We start from the raw sequence: 22,282 nt of genomic DNA, 5'->3' as shown, positions 1-22,282 counted from the left end.
CCAACCTCATGAATATATGAATAATTGTAGCTTACATGTATCTATTAATTTAGAGTTAAAAAACAATTTCACGAATCTCATTTCATTTAAGCCTCACAAGAGCCCTGCCAGGTAGAAGACAATTATCATTCTCACTTTTCCAGATTAAGACACTATAGCCCAGTAAAATCTAGTTGCAGAGCCAGTACACAGCAGAGGTGGTAGCAGAAATCTATGTCAAGGATCCTTCCACTACACACAATATTGCTATCCTCCTCTTTTTTTCTTACCCTGTGATTTCAATGGTTCAGAGAATTCCCAGTGAGGAAATGCTCTCTACCAATGCAGACTAGTGACTGTTGTACAACTGAGAGCCTCAAAAGGCTGCCCAGGCCCCTGGGACTGACCCCAAGTCTATTAGACCCCAAGGCTGACTCTATCTACTCAACACACTTCCTGACTCGCCTGGAGAAGTCCCCACCAGTCCTTTCAGATGCAGGAAAAGCATGACAAGGGGGTGCAGTGGACACAGCCCTGATCAGGAGCTGAAGCCCTTGGTTGGAGGCATGATCTCAATGACTTCAGACATGTCATTTTACTTTGCTAAACCTCAGTTTCCTCATTTGTGAAAGGAAGATTTGAGTAGACAAAATTATAAGGCCCCTTCCAACTGCAGATCCTGTAACCCTACAAACATCCTCCCCAAAACCAATGCCCTGGGAAAATTCCAAATGACACCAAAATTCATTCCTGCACACCTTGTTTGAAGACCAAAGAAAGGTTAAGGCACGGGTGGTAATGAATGAACTTGTATGCGCCTTTGAGCCTAATACCTCAGCTGAAAAAAAAAAGTCTTCTTACATACCTGCAGAAAATCTTCCCCAAGAAAACATCAATTAAAAAAAGGTAGTTATGTAACCTTACCATTAAACACAAAACAGTTCTTTTCTATCAACCAGACACCAATGCATTTGAACAAAATCTAAGGGTTTCTGTTTTTAAATTATTCCTAAGTCTCTAAAGACACAACTGCAAAGACTTATTATGAAAAAAAAAAGCAGTCCAAAACAAAGTCAACAGGACAAGCAGCCTCCAGTTCAGTGGAAAGCTAAAAAAAACACCTGAAAATGGACTCAGCCCCCAGCACCACATGCAGACACTGGTCTTTCCTCTGGTAGAGGAAGGGAGGGAGGGAGGCACAGGGAGAAGTCTTCCTCATCCAGACCCAGCAGAGAGTTACCCAACAAAACCAATTCCATTTTAAGTTCAAAAAGAAGAAAAGGTAAACAGCCCCAAAGATCAATCAGAAATGGGAGCTTTACTTATAAACAGAAGGTAGTTCAGGAATATCATTTCACTACCCAAGCCCTCTGGTTTTTCTTCTAATAAAGTAGAAAGATCTGATCCAGAGATTGTATTCTCTAGATACAGGAGGTCCAATTTTGTTTGACTGATCAGATCTGATAATTAAAGGGAAAGATGCCTTTGTCCCCAAGCTACCAAAATCTGGGGGAAATCATTTCAGAGGCAGAGTGTATCCTAATTTCATCCTTTCCTCTCCATTTTCAGGATGCCAGGGACCAATTTCCCTCATAATGAACAACTAGGTTCTGAATTTATGTGCAAAGTGACATAATTTCAGGAGAGAGTCTTGGGTCTCTACAAGGCAGCCAGTCCTCCTGGGTATATCCAGAAGGAAGAGTAAATGGCTCCCTATAACCCCAGGACCGAATCTAAAATTGTCTGTGTGGCACCCCAAGTCTTTCATGACCTGAGCCTTTCCTCTCTTTCTCATGTTCCACTATACTCCTCTCCGTGGATTCTGCAATCCAAAGGCCCTGCCTTCCTTGCTTCCCCTTACACACAGCCCCCTGATGCCATGCATCTGCAATGTTCTTACCTCTGCCTTCAGCACTCAGCTCCCATCCTGCCTGCTGCTGAAATCCTTCCTTGGTTTCCCCTCCCCTTTAGTCCTACTGGTGACCTAGTCACACTGTATACATCTTAGCTATACATTGTTATTTTTATATTGTCTCCCCCATTAGAATGTAAGCTCCTTGAGGGCAAGGGCCATGTTTCTGCCTTTCTTTGTATTCCCAGCACTTAGCACAGTGTCTGACACACAGTAGGCACTTAACAAATGCCTGCTAAGTGACTAACAGGAGAGCTGAAGGACAGTTGATCTGTCGGTACTTTCACAGATCCTTAGACTACCCTGCTATGTGACCTTGGCCAAGTCATTCCCCAGGCCTCAGTGCTGCATTTGAAGGTAAGTGGAATGGATGAGATCATCTCTGAAGGCCTTGTCATCCCTCACAATCTATGTTCCATGGATCTGAGGCATTTTCCAGCTCTAATATTCTATGTTCTAAGAGCCCCTTCTCAGCTTTAACGTTTTTTGTGAAACACTATTCCTGACTAAAAGCAGCTGCCCTCTAAAGACATCATCACCATCACGATTTGGGAAGAGGTAGGCAGGCTTGGGCTGAACAAGCCCTGCACAGCTGCAAAGGCACTTCCTCTGTCTTTTCATTCAGTCCTCACAGGATTGTTGTTTCTCCTTCCTTCTCCACGAGGACCATGACACAGGCAAGGTGACGTCATGACTTGCAAGTGAATTGGATTTAAGTGAGGGAGGGCTGTACAGAGTCATTATCAGCCTCCCTCTCTCCTCCGGAGTCATCTGGGTTCAATGGCAAGATACAGATCAGGGGCGGCTAGGTGGCGCAGTGAGTAAAGCACTGGCCCTGGAGTCAGGAGGACCCGAGTTCAGTTCTGGCCTCAGACAACACCCACACACAAAAATGAGCCATGCAACCTTGGGCAAGTTACTTAACCCCAACTGCCCTTCAAAAGGCAAAAAAAAAAAAAAAAGATACAGATCAGGACTGGTGATGGCCTCAGATGCAGTGGGGGGACCTTGGCCTTTTTAAGCTAAGGTCTTTTAACACGTCTCAGTTTGTCTCAGGCAACATCCATTCAGTGATTAAGGCTAGTAAGGATGAGGCAAAAAACGGCCTCTTTTACCCAGTCCAAAAAAATCAACCTGGGAGGGGAAGACCCTCAGAGTGTCTGGCCAAAACAGAAACAATTGCTATTTATACTCAAGCTGAACCAACAGAGCCCAAACAAATGACCAAGTAAGGTTTGGGCTGGGACCTACTGTTGACCAATCAATGAGAGCCAGAGTGATTTGGGTCCCACAAACCTCAAGATATCTGGTGATTCCCTAATCCAGTGCTCCTTCCTACTATATCACATTTAGGAAATTAATTCTAAAATGAACTTCAGAAATCTAGTTTAGCACTGGGTTCTGACCTGAACAGTTTCAATTTGCTTACAATGAGTTGTGCAAAAAAAATTCAGGAGACTGGCTCATTTAGGGAAGCTGGAAGTTTCTTTGGTAAATATGTAAAATGTTTCTAATCCATGAAATCCTGATAGGGGAAATTCAGCAAAAATGGGAAGTAGTTGAGGAATGACAGGAAGAACACTGTCCAAGGTCCCATCATCATGGAGCCCAGCTCTTCTGACTTTGAGACCTGTGATCCTTGTGTTAGCTAGCCCATTACAATTAACATGGCCTCCCATTCCCAGATTACACTCTCCTTTATGGCATGGTGGAGAAAAGAGTGCTGAATCTGTACTCAGAGGATCTCTTTACTATGACAACACATGCTTCGAACTCAAAATGAAGCAATTAAACCTTAAATGCAAAGCTCAGAAATATAAGGGCCTACCTATGTCATCCATTGATTCTAAAGACAGTCACTACCCCTGTCCGAGCTTCTGCTGCTTCATCTGTAAAATGGGGACAATGAGACTCTCTCCTTGACAACTCTGTTCACCCCAAAAAGCAACCCAAGTGTGACTGGTCATCCTTTCCCAAAATCCTCCTCTGCCACCACCCCATTCCTATCTATAGAAGATGAGTTTTCCCAGGCCTGCCAGTCAGAAATGCTTTAAGCACCGCTCTGTTGATGAACCATCTTTCTTGCAAGGACAAAGATCGACATAGCTAAATTCAGTAAGGCAGGGCTACAATCTGAGCTGGTGAATAATCGTGGATATATTTAAAGTAATAAGTATTAACATTATATGTGTGTAATGCTTTATTTTATAATCTTCAAAGAACTTTCCTAGAAATGATCCCTTCTGACCCATACTGACACAGGATGACAGGAAAGCAGTTCTCATAATCCCGATTTTATAGAGCATGAAAATCTAGCACAGACTCTCAGAACTGAATAGGATATAAAGGAGTCACCTTAAATGAAATTTCTCTCCCAATACACAAACAGATTCTCCCTAATGCATCCCTGCTGAGTGAATAACTCCCTTAATTTTACAGATGGGGAAACTATGGCAAGAGATGAGTGCCTCACTCCAGGTCACACAGTTTATTAATGACTGAGCTGAGACTTGTACCAAGGTCTTCCAAACACCAGTCCAACATTCTTCTTGCTACAGGTCCTGTCACCAAAGCAGTTCAATTGTGACCTAAGAAATACCCCAAGTCCTGAGGCTTCCATTAGCACCTTCCATGGCCCATTTCTATTCTGTGGCCAGATGATCTTGTTATCCACACACACAGCAAGCTGAGTTACTTCTCCAGTAAAGACCCACATGCAAAGCACTGTGCTAAGACTAGGGACAGCAAGAGCATTACGGGTGGCACTTTGCCCTGGGAAGGAAGGTCAAAGCCTTGGTCTACACTATCAGAAGATTTCTGAGCTAAGCTCAGGTGAAGACTCACTCAAGGTTCTCCAGGTATCACTGAGGCAGAGCCAGGAGTGTACCCCAAGACTTCTTTTTTTTCACCCCAAGACTTCTGATGGCAAAGGCAGCACACCTTCTAAAACTCAAAACTTCTCCCTGTCATCCCTGCTACATGCCCAGACTTTCAGGTCTTCCTCTGATGCCTCAACATGGTGCAGGGGTGCTCCACCCTTGCTTCTCAAAGGTATGGTCAGTGGAGCCTAAACAGTAATAGGTCTACCACACTGGAAATGCTTGAGTATGGACCCAAAGACAGCCACAGCAACTCAGGAAGATCATCTATTTAGGTGTGGAAGGACATTAGTTTACAGGGAATGCCTTTATTTATCTAGAATTTAGAGGTGGCACAATGTTAGATTTGTATCTATTTGCAAATATTCTCTGAATACTTTTAATGGTAAGTTTCTGATCTAGGGCAACACCAAATTCTCCAGTGACTTCCAATGACCTGACAGAATGGGGCTTTAACAGATCACTGGCACCTCCATTTAAAGATGGAAGGGACCTCAGAAGACATCTAGTAGAAGCCAGGAGGTTAGAGGACTCATTCCAAGGTCATCCAGTCAGTAAGTGGCAGTACCTGGCAGGATGTAAACTCAAGTTCTCTGTCTCACTACAAGAGAAACAGAGAGGCAGTGTGGTATTGCACAAGGAGCAGGGAGCCTGGGAGTCAGAAGAGCGTGGCTTGAGCCCTGGCTCTGACATCCATCCTTAAACACATCACTTAAATGACGTCTGTTTCCTCATCACTAAAAGGAGAACAAAGATCTCAATACTACCTACCTTGGTGCTTATCATTAAAAAAGTACACTGTGCTGTAAGTGTTATGTAAATGTCTAATTACGAAGACTAGTCAAAAAGGAGCTGGCCCTGCCTCCCCAAACTGAGAAGACTTCATTCCAACCTTTCAGGGCACCCCATTTTGTTATCCTTGTTGGAAAAATAAAATTAGGAGCTAGAGCATGACTCAGCCTCATCAGAAAAAGAAAGGAAGTCTGCTGTCTAATGAAGATAACAATCTGAAAGGGTTGTTCATATTTCCCCAAAGTGATCATTTCTTTCTAGCTATGCTCAGCAAACAGAGCAGTCCAAGGGTCTTGTACAGGTTGTTCATTCTCTGCTCATTTGATAAATATTTGTTCTCTCCCAAAAGATTTGGGAAAAATCTACAATCCCCATCAAAGGGGGAGGGAATATATACAATCTTTTATTCTAACAAGTTATAAGCTGCATGAGGGCTGGAACAATAGCTTGTCTGTCTTTTTATCTTCCCCCAATACCCTGCACATATTAAGCATTTAATGAACATTTGCCGTTTAAGTCATTTTTGGAGGGTTTTTCTATATTATAATAAGTTCTCTAACAAGAGCAATATGATCGAGGAACAAGCGCAGAGAAGTGTCCCTTACGGCTTGCCGGCTTCCAGGCCCATCTGTAATATTTGCTAGCTCTTACTTCTCTGAGCCTCTACTTCCCCCTCTGTAAAGTATGGAGAGTGAGTTGAGCTACCTCCCTCTCTGGGATGTGATCAAAGTACTTTGCAAATAGTAAGGGTAGTATGTAAATGTCTGCTATTATCATAACTTAATCCATCTCTAGCATTCCATTTTTTATTTTTAAGGTGCTTTCTAACACTGAAAATCTGTCTTCTATCTAAAGTTCCTGACAGTTCTGACATTCTCTTTTCTAAGGCCCCTTCTGAACCTCTAATGTTTTATGATTTTATCTTTCCATATATACATACTCTTTATCTACCAGCATATTTCTAAAAATTCACGTAATTTTAATCTAGACTATTCCACCTTGGAAATAGCCCCAAGTAACATCCATTATTTTGTCTCTGGCTGACAATTCATCACTTAAGATATTTTTGTAGGGTTCATTATTTTGATATATCTCAAATCTGGTAAATAATAAAATTTCAGTGAGTCATCCTGGTCCATTCTGGGCTTTGCTTTTACCCAGGAAATGGAGTCCTCTCAGACAAAATCTGGTTCTATTTCAATGTTAAGTGCATTTCTACTAAAGCTGGACAAAGGCTCAAAAAGTAAATGGATATTCTTGAAGATACCCTGATTCCTAAGCTAGCTAAGAATTCCCCAAGTCATGAAAAAGAGCCATGCCCTCCTGGATACTAGATTTTTGATCTATAACATACTTGCCCTTCAAAGGAATGATATCTCTCAGAAAAGTAAAAAAAAAAAAAAGTCTTTGTGATAACAGGTATTTTAATCCAAAGTGGTAATAAAGACCTGATAATGCTTTTTGAGATTGCAGCTGGACCACTTGGCAGAGATGCTATTATTGTGCATATATAATTCTTATATGACTTGAATATATATATATTCTTAATGACTTGAATTCATAGATTAACTTCTTTAGTCATCTGGATGGTAGGTGATTTCTTTCCCATTAGTCAGTTTAGGAATAACACTGAAGTCATCTGAGAAATCCAAAAAGGTTCCAGAATGTAGTAGTACCACAAGTAGTGTGAGACATTAGAAAGTATACTAAACTGGGACTCAGGAGTCCTGATGCTGACTAGCTGTGTAAACCTGGATCAGTTGCCTCCCTTTTTTGAACACCAGTCTGTTCAAAACCAAATGATAGCTGAGACCTATCCCAGTCACCTCTAAGCTCGTGGAGGTAAGCAGTTTGTGGGCAAGGCCTGTGTTTTCTCTTTTGGAGGGAACCCATCAAAAGAGTACCTTTTCTCCTGCTCTAAGCCTAATATAGTCTGCTTAATGATTCACTTTCTTGTCTGTAATATTTTCCCTTTCCCTCAGTGGACAGCTGAGATATTGCCCGTCCTTCAAGGCTCAGTTCAAAGAACACCTCCCTCAATGACGCCTGCTTATCCCCACTTACTTCCTCTGTGTGTCAAAAATGATCCTTCCTTCTTCACACCTTGAATGACACTCTGTTCATTCTTCGCTTATATCCTTGGGTTCTATTTCATATTCCAGTTATTTCTGTACATATTATACATTCCTAATAAACTGTGAACTCCTATAGGACATGATCCATCCCTTCTTCATCTCAGTAATCCCCCCAGTTCCATGCTCCACATAGTACCTACTCCGTATCACCCTTACTACTTGAACACACCCATCAGATTTAGTATGAGTGTTCTCCCAGCTGACCTGAGCTCCCTAGCTGCTCAAAATGATCCTCTTGTAACATGGTCTACAATCTCCTCCCTAATGTCTGTCAATGAACTAACTGTACTGAATTCATTTATTTGAACAGAATTCCATTACGTGTCAGTCTACAATGATCTACCTGCCTTTTATTCTTAATTAAATGCTATATTTAATACTTAGAATTTAAACTTTATTCAAATTCAGACAAATATAAACCTACTGTTGAGTTCTTGCAACCTAAACCTCAGAAAATCAATCCCCCAACCCACGACAATCTTTAATTCTTGCTTATTGGAATCAGAGCAAAACCAAGTAATGACCACAGGATTCAAGGAAAAATGACAATTCTCTGTATTGATGTCATTTCACTAAGAATATTAGTAATGTAACCCATTCATTTATTCAGACAACTTCAAGAATCCACCAGCAAAACCTGTCAGGAGAAAGTACTGAGAGGAGTATGGGCTAACGATACACATTGCTAAAACAGGCCCAAATGTAGAGATTTCAATATAAAGGTCAGAAGATTCCTTCCTCTCTAAAAATGGGGGGGGGGGGAAGGGGGAGATGGAAATTAAAGTGACTAATAGCTATTAGTCGCCTGGAAATCTTTAACATGGCTAATAAAGCACAGGATTCAGGAGGGAAACAATAAAATATACTGTATCCAAAGAACTTTTAGAAAAGGAGAAATCTCCCAACAAGCAAGGCCAACAGGTAAAATTACCATCTCAGTGCACAATGGCTACCTACATTGCACAAGGCAGCATCACATATCAAGTAAGACCACGAAGGCCTGGATCTGAGTCCAGCGACTTTGGTGACCAGAGGTAAACTTCTCTGACTCTCTGTTTATTCATCTATAAAATGAGGCTATTGCTCAGGAAAGGCTTTTGTGACCCTTAAAGCCCTACAGAAATTAATCCACAGGCCTGCCATCTGAGAAGCAGCCTAGTTCAAAGTCTGAAAGGGCTATGGGTCGATGACACATTGTAGATCCCGGCAATGATATTACTGTAGCCAGAATGCACTGCGCTGGAAATGGCAGATACCCTGACTTGAAAGTCCTCTGATATCTTCCAATCACTGAGGTTCTGAATGGCATGGAATAGTAAAAAGGGAAGAAACTAGAAGGTTTCAGTTCCGTTTTGGTCATTTACTACCTGTAAGATCCTCTGTGTGAAATCGAATTTCTTCCAGCAACTTATTTCTGGATCCTTTATATTTAGAATATTTAGTTAGGATGCCCCGCTTGATGCCTAATGTAAGCTATTCATTCACCCTGCAATTTGAATTTTTATCTTATTCTCTAGTAACCGAAGGAGAATGATCAATTGCCATTCTTCTAATAACTATCTTCCTTAAAATCTCAGAATTGCTAAGAATGAGGACAAGATAAAAACTTTTTTCCAGGAAAAGTAAGAAGTCATGATTCTAATGGTCAGTTCAATAAGGATTGCTTAATGGAAGGAAGGTTTTAAGGTTTTAATAACGAGAGTGATCCAACACTTACTCAAATGAAATGCTCCTATGGCAACAAGTTGCCAGTCTCTGGTGACATCAAAGTAAAGGGTAGATGATCATTTGTTAAACGTCATAAGATTTAGTGCAAGATAGGCCTTAGAGAGAAAAATCAGTCTCAAAGCAGTTACGTGATTCACCCAAGGTCATACAGAGAACAAAAGGCAAAGGTAGGACCTGAATCCAATGCTGAAGTTAGAAGTCAAATCAAATAAGCCAATGATTAGATAACCTCCGTGGTTCTCCTTCTCAAGTGAAATATTGTGATTGTATGATTGGCAAAACACATCTGAGGGATCAATCCAGAATTTATCAAAAACGTTCTAATCATTAAGCTGATTTACTATTTCACCCCACTGGAAACCACACACAAGGACATTAAAGGTTGGAAGGCTCAACTACAATGGCTACATTCCTTTGGGGAAGTAGTAGATGATCTAAATCTACACAGGTTTATAGCAACCAGCCCTCCCATCCACGAGAGAGAATGAGGCTCTTACTTATTATTAGACTAGGAGATAGCAAAAATGTTACACTTTCATTTCTTCCTGGCTTGTTCTTTTCTTCTTAGCCTGGGTTTCCCCATCTTGTGCAAGCTGGACGTGCAGTGGCCTCAAGGAAGCTTTGGGATGCTGTTTCCATTTCCAGCTGGGAGTGTTTGGTCCCTCCTTGGATAGCCTGGTGCCCAACCTCGCCCACCCCCTTAGGATACTGTTGCTGGACTTGGTGCCTACTGTAGTTCACAACATTTAGAGCTTGAGTGATCCCCAGTTTCAGTCTCCCCTGGCCACAGGGATTATCAGGATGGGCCACCACACCCAGTTCTAAGGACTTCTGCCTATGACCAAGGAAGGAAAAGGATTTCTCTCTTACTGAAAAGTAGAGGAGAATTCTAAAGTCTTCTTCATTTCTCAATAAGACAAAAACCAACTTGCTGACAAAAGCGCAAGTTGAGGGTTAACAAAAAGTGGCCACTTTTTCAAATGTGATAATTACAGGTATTAGATACTGAGAAAAATGAATCAGATATAACCATCTCCATAGTGTTTTGCTTCATCTTGTCATGGGTTTGAGGCCTGACACTGCCACCGACGTAGCCTAGGCTTAGGAGAGTCTCCTTCACCCCTCCTATCTGAGATCCAGGTCCCTCCTATGTAAAATGGGTCCCTGCCGCTGCCCCAGCTCAAAGGTTGTTAGGAAAGCGCTGTACCAGGTGATTGTGATCCCGTTTCACAGGGCTGTTGATGAGGACTCAATGGCCAAAGTATTCAAAGACCTCTATCTTTGGAAGCTATTCTAACTGCAATGGGGCTCCTGTCCTTGTAAAGATGTTGTGGTCAAGCCAATTATACTCAGTAACTGGCTACCAATCTGATGCTGTGTACCCCCCTTCCTAGAAAATCTAAAACAACAAGGCTATATGGCCAAGTGCATCCACAAAAGCAGATCCAAATGAAACACAATTATAAAAAGTAAAGATATCATTAACACAAGGAGATCCAATACTAGGGGCAACTGTTAATTATCCTGAACATGAAACTTTCAAAGACAAATAAGTATAACAAAATTATCCTACTCCACACATAAGCTGTAATCACATTGGCAACATTAGAAAAGTTGGTTTTTAACAGGACATCAGTATAAATAAATGATCCTATTTGTCAGCAGCAGCCTAGGAGTCAAGAGACCTGGATCCCAGACTCTGGTCTGGACCTCCTAGCCATGCAACCTTAGAGAAAGGCTCTTCCCAGACCTGGACCTTCTTCCCCAGCTATCAAATTAGAGGACTGGACAAAATATTCTCCAAGCTCACTCCCAGCTCTAAAACTTGTGAAATGTCATATTTTATCTCCATAATTGCTTTTGCTTTGTGGACATTCAAACATTTGGTGACTAAGGATATAAAAGAGGAAAGAGAGGAAATGATCCTGATAAAGCTGCCCCCGCCACAAGCTAAAACAGGCTACACATATGCCCTAAAATGATCTGATGCTGCTTAAACAGAGAGGTGGGTCAGGGGAACAATATACTAAAGCAAACATGGTAGCATAGTGTTCAATAAATCCCAAGGTCTCAGTTATCAGGGGAAGAATCATCTGACAAAAAACTACTGGGAAGATGGCAGAAATTAAGTTCAGACTAACACTTCTACCATACAATAAAATAAGATCCAAAAGGATAAACGACCTACATATAAAAGGTTAGATTATAAACAAATTATAGTAGCAAGGAAGAAATTATTTTAGGAATCTATGGATGGGGAAGGAATTCATTACTAAGAAAGTACTAGAGAGGATCAAACAAGACAAAACAATTTTGATTACAGAAAATTTAAAAAGTTTTTGTACAAATAAATCTAATATAGTAAAAAAAAAATTAGAAGGGAAATAGGTAATAAGAGAAAAAATATTTGCAACAAGTTTCACAAATAAAGAATTTATATCCAGGGCGGCTAGGTGGTGCAGTGAATACAGCACCCTCCCCGGAGTCAGGAGGTCCTGAGTTCAAATCCGGCCTCAGACACTTAACAGTTACTAGCCACATGACCTTGGTTGGGCAAGTCGCTTAACCCCAACTGCCCTCCAAAAAAGCAAAAAAAAAAAATTATATCCAAAATATGTAAAGAACTGATTCAAATTTATGAGACTAAGAGTCATTCCCTAATAGATAAATGGTCAAAGGATATAAACAGGCAGTTTCCAAAGGAAGAAATCCAAACTTTAAACAATCATCTATTTTTTTAAAATGCTCTCAATCAATTATAATTGGAGAAATGCTGATTAAAGTAACTTAGGTTAATCTCATCCCTGTCAGACTGAAAGATATGAAAAAAGAAGAAAATGATAAATGTTAGAGGAACAGGCACACTAGCAGTATATGGCTAGTGGAGCTGTGACTTGGTTCAGTCACTCTGGAAACTAATCTAGAATGATTTCCAGAAAGGTGCCAAACTATACACAGCCAGATATACCACTACTAGGCCTATAACTAAAAGGAATTAAAGGAAGAGGAAAAGCACCTATTTTCATGGTAGCCCCAAACTGGAAACTTAAGGAGAACTAGCTGAACAAATTACGGTATATGAATGTAATAGAATATTACTGTGCCATAAGAAACGATGAAAAGGACAGCTACAGAGGAAACTGGTAAGACCTCTATGAACTGATAGAGAGCAAAGTGAGCAGAATTAGGAGCACAATTTTTTATGGAGAAAAAATTCTTCTATCAAGGCAATTTTTGACGGACTTTCAAACTCTGATCAAAGCAATGAGAAGTCCAAAAAAATGAAGCTGAAACATCTAAAATGGAGAAAGAGATTTTTGGACAGGGTTAAAGGAATTTGTTTTTACCAGAACATGCAGGTATATACTGAGGGCTTTATTTTGGATTTTTTTTATTTTCTCAAAGGGGAAGGGAGAATAGTGGGGAAAAGAGATTAATTTTTTAAATGTTTGCTAATTTAAAAAATTGAAACACAAGATCTGTTTCATGCATTTGGAAACATCAAATCCACTTGCTACTTTCACAAATGTTACTATTTCTAAGCATTTGTATCCAGTAGTTGCTTATGGGTCAAACATAGTTTCATAGACCCACTATTACAGCATTCTGGAACCTTTTTGGATTTCTCAGATAACTATTTTATTTTTTGTTGTTGTTGTTTTTTGGAGGGGGAAGGTATGGCAATCGGGGTTAAGGGACTTGCCCAAGGTCACATGGCTAGTTTTTTTGTGTTAAATGGCTGAGGCTGCATTTGAACTCAGGTCCTCCGACTCTAGGGCTGGTGCTCTATTTACTGTTCCACCCAGCTGCCCCTAATTTTATTCTTTAAATGACTAATGGGAAAGAAATTTCCTACCAGCCAGATGACTATAGAAATTAATCAATGAAATCAAGTCATCAAGAATTACATCACAGTAGTAGCATCTGAGGTCTAACCAAAAAGTTTATCAGGTCTATATTACTTTGGATTAAAATATCTGTTATCACAAGGCCTTTTAGAACTATTTAGAGAGAAATGATTCCTTTGAAGGGCAAGTATGTTGTAGACCAAAAACCTAGTATCCAGGAGGCTAATAAATCTCATATTAACTCATTACCTACTTTAATGTGTACACAATCAATCTGTTGCTAAACAAAGGGAGTTTCCGGGGCGGCCAGGTAGCACAGCAAGTAAGAGCACCGGCTCCAGTGTTGGGACGACCTGGAGATCGAATCCTGGGCTCAGACACTCAGCACCACACCCAGAAATAACTGGCTGTGTAACCTTGAGCAAGTTGCTTAACCCCGATTGCTTAAAAAAAAAAAAAAAACAAAGGGAGTTTCCTAATTATTGATGGCATTTAATAGCAATCATTTTGTCTGGTCTAATGTCTATCAGCTACCCAGTCTACAGGAGGTTCCCAGAACTACAGAAAAATTGTGGCCTGTCCTTCACTGAGAGATGAGAAAACTGAGTTTTTTGTTCAGGTATGTAATTTTACATATAAACTATATGTAAAACTATATTTTACAGACTTTTCCTCTATCAAGACAATTGAATTCAGTGATTTATTAAAAATTTCTCTGCTCGATCCTGGCAGTATGGCAGAGTGGACATGGCATTGGATCTGGGTTGGCAGTCATAAGAAACATACACAACTTTCAATCGATAATCATTTTCACAAAAGCATGAGAACAGAAAAAATAAGAAATGGAGGCAGCTAGGTGGTGCAGTAAATACGGCACCGGCCCTGGAGTCAGGAGGACCTGGGTTCAAATCCAACCTCAGACACTTAACACTAGCTGTGTGACCTTAGGCAAGTCACTTAATCCCAATTGCCCTGCCTTCCTTCTCCCTCCAAAAAGACCCCCCCCCAAAAAAAAGTAAGAAATTGTCACTGCCCTTAGGGACAGAAAAAAAAAAACTGGAAAATGATGCCTGGAAAAGCTAATATTCTAGCCTTGGGTGATAAAGACATTAAAAAAAGAAGAGGCAGTCTAAGTGTGGCAGAGAAGGGTTATATATGTAGTTCAGAAAATGGTAAGAATTTGGGGTAGTCAGAGGATAACTTCATTTCACGGGGTTCCCATGGATTCAATGACTATCTCTATGCAGATGATTCTCAGATCTACTTCTCCAGCCTTAACCTCTCTCCTGACCTTCTATTGGAGGTGTACGTCTTGAATAGGATGTCCCACATCCTTAAATATATACGACCCTATCTCTCCTCCAACAGTGCCACCACTCAGGTGCAGGCCTTTACCTCCTCATGCCAGGACTACTGGAATAGCCTGCTGGTAGCTCTCCCTATCTCAGTTCTCTCCTCACTCCAGTCCATCCTTCACCCAACTATCAAAGTGATCTTCTAAAACCACAGATCTGACCATGTCACCCCCTACTACTCAACAAACTTCCAAGGTAAAATATGAAATCCTGTTTGGCTTTTATAGCCTTTCAGAAACTGCACCCCCTTCTTGCAATTTACTACCCTCCAAATATGCTATATAATCCAGGGACACTAGCCTCTTTGCTATCAAGACACAAGACACTCTCTCCTGACTGTTCCTTTTCACCAGCTGGCCCCAAGCCTGACATTTTCTCCCCGCCTCACTTCTGCTTCCGGGTTGCCCTCAAGTCTCAGTTCAAATCCCACCATCTGCAAAATGTCCTTCCTGGCTCCCCCTCAATGCTAATCTGTCAACAAATATTTATTATGCACCTACTCTCTGTCAGACATTGAACTAAGCACTGGGTATAAAAACAGGAGCAAAAAAGTCCCTACCTACAAGGAGCTCACAGTATAATGGAGGAGACTGTGCATATAAGACTGTACAAGACCACCAAAGAAAAAAAAAGCTATCTCCCAAGATGATTCATTCTACTTTTAAAAGTACAGCTGTTAATTTTTTCCCATTAATGAGCCAAACTCTTCCTCTCTCTGACTTCCTCCCAACTTACTCCTGGCTATTGTTGTCTGGGCCCAAAGAGAGCAGATCTAAACTCTCTTCCACATGACAAAGAACCAGGCCTCCACATACTTGAATACATCCACCCTGTTCAGTCCAAGGCTTGTCCCAACTGACCCTCTTGGGGAACAGTCTCCAATCTCCTCCTTATCCTTACCATCTTCCTCTGGATATGTCTCACCCAAAATCCAAAGAGCACTCAACACATAGCCTAAGCCAAGATTGGTGGGACCACAGCTTCCCTTGTCCTGAAAACAACCCTTTTTTCAAGGAAACCTAAGATCACATTAGCTTTTCTGGTTGCCATGTTATAAAATACTGACCGCAGCGAACCTGCAGCCCACTAGACCCTCCTGGTCTTTTTGTAGCCAAACTGCTGCTCTGTCCTAAAGGAAAAGTATGATCATGCAAAGGAAACCAACACACACAAGTATCTCCCAGTGGCTAGAATGCAGCACAACTGCCAAAGGAAACCAAAGAGGTGCTAGCAACATCAAAAATGTACAAAGGAGGGGTGGCTAGGTTGGGGCAGTGAATAGAGCACCAGCCCTGGAGTCAGGAAGATATAGATTCAAATCCAGCCTCATACACTTAACACTTACTAGCCATGTGACCTTGGACAAGTCACTTAACCCCAACTACCCTGCCTTCTTTCTTCCCTCCAAAAAGCAAAAAAAAAAAAATGTATAAGGGTGCCTACAAATGCATAATTCTACTATCAAAATGATTTTCATAAGATGAAAATGATAGTTACAATAAAGAGGGTAAGAAAAAACAATCTGGTCATTTTCAGCTGAAGTAAATGCACATTATGCTCTGAGTTATTTCCAAGACTAATTCCCCTTCATGAAGGCAAGGTAAAGTTTATTTATAGCAAACATTAGATAGAAAGCTTTCCAGGAAATCAACATAAGGGATTGTTTGTTCTTAATACTAGCAATCCAAGTTCTATTTAAACCAGGGCTATTTGAAATTTTGGATCAACAAGGGCTCTGCGTGTAAAACTTAGTATTGTTCTCCAAAAATGGGGCCCACAGGTGTATGCTGGGGTCCTCACTATAGAAAGTCTTTCCCAACCTCTAGCATTTCCCAAATTATAAATGCATTTCCATATGGAAAACTCAAAGTAAAGCATTGTTTGATTGATTTTTTAAAACTATACACAAGTAAAACAAAAGGAGCCCCTGGTGGTCCCTTCACTCCTTGAATGAGAAGCTCCAAAGTCAAGTCCCCCAGGGCAAAGGCGCCCTTCTCTGTACCCTGGCTCTGGACCTGGCTTCTGCATCTCTGCCATGGAGACTGAATTTGCTGGGCTTTATGGTCTCTTCAGACACAGAAGTTCTTTACTTTTTTTGTATCCTGGACCCCTTTGGCAGTAAGTCTAGTGAAACCTAAAGACTCCCTTCTACTTCTTTTCAAAAATTGAAGTTAAATGCATTTATAAAATAAAGTACATCAAGATTACAATGGAAACCAATTTATAATAGGATACAGTTGTGGAAAATATCTTAAGAAGCTAGTTTACAAACCCTGAGTTTATGCCTCATGTCAGCAAAACCCCAAGGAAGGACAGAGAAGTGGGGAGCCTGCCACACACTCATTGGGACCCTGGACAACTACTCTACTTTTCTGAACCTCCATTTCGCAGAAGAGTTTGGACTAAATCATCCTTAGGGCCACTTCCAGGTCTAAATACATGGGCACATGAGGGGGGTTTGGAGTTGTGGTTTTTATTTTAAACAGATGCATGCCTGCATCTCCATAGAAGAAATGTGACAGCAAGAGACCGGAGGGGCAGCAGGGCAGCAGCCCTGTTTGGTCCTTTATCCCCATGTCCCCAGCCTCCACTCTAATTCAGGCCCTTTGCACCATGGGCTCAGACTACTGTTACTCTTCAAGGGTCCTCTCTGCCTCCAGTCTCTCCTTGTTAATCCATCTATCACAGGGCTGCCAAAGTGATTTTTCCCAAGCATGGGTCAGTTCCCTTCTCAATCAATTTCAATGGCTTCCTATCACCTTTAGTATCAAATAGAAACTCCTCTATTTGACATTTTAGGACCCTCACAACCTGGCCTCAACCTATATTTGCAGACTCATTACACATTCCTCTTCAGGTACTCTACAATCAATACAGCCAAACTGGCCTTCTTCTCCAATCAGGGGAATTCCCTATTGCAATTCAATTCAATAAGTATTTATTAACTGCCTACTACAGACAGACTATCAACTTTGATGTTTGTCGATTCCCCGATTTGCCAGCTTTATGGCACATGTCTTTCGTTCCTATACATTTCGTTCCAGCCAAACTGGCCTGACTGCTCCTCAGAGGATGACCATACATTCCCCATCTCCATGCCTGAAAGGCCCTCGTGCTTCAAGAGGCCTTTCCTGCCCCACAGAGGCCAGTGTTCTTGCATCTCATCTGAAGGTGCCTGCCTGAGTGCACAGTTCTCACCAGACAGAGCACAAAGTCCCCGATGGCAAGGACAGTCTCACTTTGTCTCTGTAGGCCTGGTATCGAGCACAGCACCTGGCACTTAGAAACCAGGCTGCTCTGGAGGAGAGCCTTCACCACCCCTTTTGGCTCTAAACCCCAATCTATCTTCCTGGGGTCCTATAAGCCAACCTCAGGAAGGACAAAGAAATGTAGCCTGCCACAAAGTAGGGGTCAAGACGTATGGGCACAAACCCTCATTCTGCCACTGTCCACAATGACTAGACATGACCTGGGCAGGCTGCTTCACCTCTCCAAGCCTGTTTCTTCATCCATCGGGTGAACTGGAGACACTAGGTAATCTTTAAGTCTTTTTCCAGATCTGAAGCCTGTGGATCTTTTTCCATATTCCAGTCAGGGAATGGTGAGAACAAGGGATGGATACAAGAAAGGTTGTGATAAAATCTGTTCCCACCCCCTAAGTCACTAGCATGCATTTCTCAAAGACTCACTTTCCCCCCATGCTATTAAAATCTCAAGAGTCTTTTCCCCTATTTCCTCTGTAAGTCCATTTGTTTTCAGGTTTTTGCCAGCGTACAGCACCCCAAAGGTCTTGGCCTGAACTGTGCTGGAATGGGGAAAATACAGGGGGAAGGAAAGAAGTGAGAGAAGAATGGTTAAAGAAAAATGCTTGGATCAGATCTGTTTCTGCCCAATGCCACAGCCTCCATCTTCAGAGGACTTCCAAAGAGTCTCCCAGATGAAGAAATGCCACCACTTTGAAAACAAAGAGCCCCAGATGGCATATTAGCTGATCCAGACAGCCAAGACTGACACCTCAGAAGGCTGCATTGCAAAAGCCAATGGCATTATCTGGTCGAGTTCGCTACATGTATCTAGGAAATCTGATGGTCTTTGGTGCCCCAATTATCAGGTCAAGAAAAACCCACCCTCTGTGCCCCTGTCTATTTGACTCCTACAGTATGAATCTGGGCTAGAAACTCACGGGGACAACCTGGACACTTTTTCAGAATGGTAGGGTGATTCTTCAAAGTTCCTATGAACAGGGATGGGATAATGGACAGAAACTGGCTTTAGAGAGTCACAAGACCCAATTTCAAGGCCTGGCTCTGCCACTTACTGTTTGGTTTTATGAGAGTCCCAGGATCATAAAGTTTTATCTGTACAAGAAGCTAAGATTGTCCAGTCCAACATCTACAGATGAAAAGACCAGGCTCCAAGAGGTGCTAGGGCTTGCCCAGGAGCATACATGGCTCTTATGTCAAGATCTACCCGAGCAAACTTGCATCTTTGGGGCCTTTCTGCTGCCTCATGTTATCACCTCATCTCTAAAAGGAAAGGACTGTCATGCAGGCACAGCACCTATCACAGGTCACGTGAAGTTCCAGGGAGAACACATGCAGAAGACCACTCAATGACAGCCACTAATCTGTTAGGGAAGCATCTCTGGAGTCTCAGGACTCTTGATCTTTTTTCCCCCACATCCACATTAAGGAAAATTCAGAATGCATTATATCAGCTTCCCAATTAAAACAAATTCACAGAATTATCCAGTAATCCCCAAACTACCCAAGCTCCATTAACAGAAATGTTTCTCAGTTCTTTCAGTAAACACTGACAACCCCTCACACACACACTACTGGGTCTTCTGCATCAGCAAAGCTCATCTCTAGGATTACACTATTTCTAGCACTGGAACCTTGAAGACCACTTATTCCACCCCTCATCTGCCAATGGGGGAAACAGTCTTCCCCAAGGCCACAAAGACAGGGCTAGAACCCAGGGCTTGAGGCTCTTCCCACACAATACCTCACACAGACTCCCAAGTGGCTGAAGAATCAACGGTTCAATTCTATGGATCACACTGAATATGGCTCTTCATCTGAAAAGTGTTCACATAGAACTATTTCTTTAAAAGGGCAGAATAAACAAAGACTAATAGGTGGCTCACTTACAGGCCCTCACAGATGATGATGCTTTAATAAGGAATTGCCCTAAGGGCCCAAGAAAACCCAGGTTTTGGTTTAATTTGTTTATAAAAATCACTGCTCCTCTATCCAAGTGGTCAGTACCCAATTTCTTAGCTAAGGAAGGAATAAGAATTGTAAGGTAAGGGTGCTATTGTAAAGTAGGGTTCTGGATTCTAGTCCCAGCTACCACTAACTACAAGCTAGCAACCCAAGGCAAGTTGCTTCCCCTGTGCAGGCTTCAGTTCCCCAAGGGTTAAATGCACAGGGACAAAGGGAGCTCCATGGGCTCATCCATAGCCAACAGCAGCATAGTGGAGCAGAAGGAACACTGGATTTGATGTTTGAGAACCTGGGTTCAAATCCTGGCCCTATTAACCGTCTATGTAAACTTGGACAAATCACCTCTTGGTCTCAGTTTCTTCATCTTTAAAAATACAGGGACTCAAATGATTTCTGAAGTTCCTTTCTATCTATGAAGCTAATAACAAGGTGCTTTTATGTAACTTTGAGGTTTGCAAAGTACTTTACATACGTGAGTTCGTTTGCTCCCCACAACAACCCTGGAAGGCAGGTCCCCATTTTACAGGTAAGGAAACACAAAGTCAAGTGACTTGTCCAAGGTCACACAGCTAGTCTATGTCTGAGGCCTTCCTGACTCCCCGTCCAGTGTCTCTATGCACTGAACCACCTAGCTGACCTATATATAATAAATATATTCTCTATAGAGATGAAGAAACTGATGCTTAAAAAGGTCCCAAATCCTAATAGCTAAAGAAGGCAGGTCTGAACCCATGTCTTTCAACTTCAAGGCTTCTCCCACAGTCCCTGAAAACTCCTGAATCCCATGTGGCATCTAAATAAAAAACAAAGCAGTATCCTAGCTCCTAACAGAAGATGAAGAAAGGAAGGACAGCAGCCAGCCCGACCTCTCCGACAGGCCACCTCCTCCAAGGGAGGAGTGCAAGGGAAGCTCTCTGGGAGCAGGAGCACACACCCCGCGGTCGTCAAAGAAGCTCTGCTCGATCTGGGAGGACTTGAAACACCAGAGGGCAAGGAGCCGACTGACACTTGGCACTCTCCCTTTCAACAAACAACTGGCAGAGCACTTTCCCAATCTTCTCAGACATCACTATTTTGCAGCCCAGGAGGGACTCTGTCCTCCCCAAAGCCCAAGTTCACACCGATGACCTGAAGGTGACCTGGGAGCTTCCCAGGGACCTGAGGCAGGGAGCACAAAAAGGCCTGGGGGGCGGGGGGGACCCTGCCCCTCAGTGGTACCCAAGGATCCCCAGATCCTGGCGGGGGCGGGGGGGATTACAGAACCCCTTTCACATAACTGAAAAATCTGCTTTCTAAGTTTTAGAGGGAGAAGAAAAATAAAGAGGAGGAATAAAGGGTGGCCGAGCCCTCTCCGACGCGCACGGCCGGGCCCCCTAACCGCCAAGGCACGGCCCCGCCGGGGCGCCCCGACCCCAGCCCCCGGTCTTGGCCCTCAAGGTGTGCGCAGCCCGCAGAGCCTGAGGAAGGAGGGAGCAGGCCACGGCTCCTCCTGGACGGGAGGGGGAGGGGAAGACAGCAACCATCCCCCGGGCTCCGCAGGGAAAGCCATCCCTGGGGGCTCCGAGGGGGATGCCACCCCCTGCTCCCAAGAATGCCTCCATTGTTCCCAGGCTCTGAAATCCGTGCCCTTCTGCCGCCGCCCCCCCCCCCAGAGAATTCACCGGAATGGGGGGCGGACAGAGCCCCAATGCCCCCCCACTCCCGCAGGCCGGGCGCCCCTGGCCGGGAAGGGGGCACAGCTGGCTCCCCCCATCGAGCCTTCCCAGGATCCTCACTGGCTGAACTGGGGGGAAGGGGGCGATGCACCAGCAGGAAGAAAGGGAGCCTCGTCCGCGGCTGCTCCCGGGGAATGGTGGGAGCCGCCGAGCTCCTCAGGCCTGCCCTCCCCGCCCCGCTCCTCGGGAAGGGTCCTCGCTGGCCTTCTCCCCCCCTCCCCCCGCAATGCCGCCGGCAGCGCCCCCCGCAGTGCCCGCCGGCAGCACCCCTTCCCAGCCCACCCCGCCCCCGGCCAGGCCGGAGCACCCGCTCCCCCACTCACCGGGCTCAGCGCGGGCCGGGCCTGGGGGCTCGGGCAGGCGGAGGCGGCGGCGGCGGCCCCGGCGCCATATTCCCTGCTGCCGCTGCCGCCGCTGCTGCTGCTGCTGCTGCTGCTCCTGCTGCTGCCGCCGCTGCCGCCGCCGCCCGGGCCGGGAGGGGGAGGGGCCGGCGGCGGGCGGGGGAGAGGGGAGGAGAGGGGGAGGGGCCGCGCTCCCGCGCCCTCCCTCACACCCCGCCGGGCTCGGGCTCGGCCGCCGCCGCCGCGGGGGGAGGGGCGAGGACGGGGGCGGCCGCTGCGAACGGCGGGCCGGGCCGCGCTGTACCGCGCCGCAGCCCTGCCCTGCCCTTCCCGGGCACCGCCGCGAAACCCCGGCCCGAGCGCGCGCGAC

General features: G+C 43.8%; 1 protein-coding gene across 2 annotated transcripts in view; it reads right to left on the bottom strand.

Moving 5' to 3' along the window:
- ARHGAP35 (Rho GTPase activating protein 35) overlaps window positions 1–22,032 on the bottom strand; it is a 170,761-nt gene extending 148,729 nt beyond the window's left edge. For both annotated transcript variants that reach the window (XM_069089103.1, XM_069089105.1), the window contains exon 1: window positions 21,895–22,032. The gene's annotated coding sequence lies outside the window, so the exon portion shown is untranslated. The remainder of the gene's footprint in view (window positions 1–21,894) is intronic.
- Between the last annotated feature and the right edge of the window lie 250 nt (window positions 22,033–22,282).

This window comes from Petaurus breviceps, unplaced genomic scaffold (assembly GCF_028583685.1).
Source record: "Petaurus breviceps papuanus isolate PSGF00001 unplaced genomic scaffold, PetGlider_PUasm1.0 185, whole genome shotgun sequence".
Lineage (NCBI taxonomy): Eukaryota > Metazoa > Chordata > Mammalia > Diprotodontia > Petauridae > Petaurus > Petaurus breviceps.
The sequence above is the reverse complement of the archived record's forward strand: the minus strand, read 5'-3'. Positions and strand labels throughout refer to the sequence as shown.